The sequence below is a fragment of the Poecilia latipinna genome, unplaced genomic scaffold (genome assembly GCF_001443285.1).
Source record: "Poecilia latipinna isolate Pla-1442-1.1 unplaced genomic scaffold, P_latipinna-1.0 Scaffold165, whole genome shotgun sequence".
Lineage (NCBI taxonomy): Eukaryota > Metazoa > Chordata > Actinopteri > Cyprinodontiformes > Poeciliidae > Poecilia > Poecilia latipinna.
The window spans coordinates 686,958-687,813 of record NW_015112781.1 but is presented as its reverse complement, the minus strand read 5'-3'; the positions used below and the strand labels follow the sequence as shown (position 1 = coordinate 687,813).

Here is an 856-nt window from a genome sequence, read left to right as displayed (position 1 = left end):
ATTTGGAGCCACACACAAAATTAAAGTGAAATGTTCCCTTTTATTTTTTTGAGCAGTATATTTTATCCACATTTCCTTTGTAAGGGACTCTCCCACTTGTAAAATTTAGCTGCCAGCAAAATTTACCCAGTGAGTCATACAATGTAGATTTAAAGTGCATAACACTATTACTGCTGTTGCTATTTGTGTAGTTCCTCTGTTGATGAAAGTTTTTTGTGGCCTACTTAAATGCTACATAAAATATCCCATGTTCTCTATTCACCACAAATGGGAGGCTGCAGCCACAACAGTCCAACACTTCAGATAATTGAGAGCAAAGATGAGAGATAAAAAACACACCAATCTTAGCACTTTGATGAAAGCTTTAATACAAAAGAATAGGACAAATTGAGGACATTAGAGTGTGATGTAAATTTAATAGTCAGTGTATGATCTTATACCCTGTGACAGACTGGCGACCTGTCCAGGGTGTGCTTATCTCCATAACGTTAGCTGGACATAGGCAGCCCTCCTGACACCACTAAGGTACAAGGGTGTACAGAAAATGAATGGATGGGTGTATGATCTTAGTTAGAGTAAAAAGAGTAAAACAAAATTAATCCATAAATCCTATTAGAAAATCATTAAAGATTAAAAAAAAGAATCCCTACTTTTGTGCCTCTAACACATTTTCAAAAGATTTAAGTAAAGTTAAACTCGGGTGATATGAATCAAAGCAAACAATAAGCATTTCTGGTCTCTCTAAATGTTTTTGTAGTTTTACTAATTCAGGCCCTTTTCTGGAAAATCATTTGTCATTATGGCAGATAGCTCTAAAACTATTGCTGCCATCTAATACTGCATATGTAGTTTTACT

General features: G+C 35.0%; 1 long non-coding RNA gene across 1 annotated transcript in view; it reads left to right on the top strand.

Moving 5' to 3' along the window:
* The first annotated feature begins 62 nt into the window (after positions 1-62).
* The window catches only part of LOC106945855 (uncharacterized), a 3,911-nt gene continuing 3,117 nt past the window's right edge, over positions 63-856 (top strand). The window contains exon 1 of the long non-coding RNA XR_001424646.1: positions 63-556. This is a non-coding gene — a long non-coding RNA (uncharacterized LOC106945855). The remainder of the gene's footprint in view (positions 557-856) is intronic.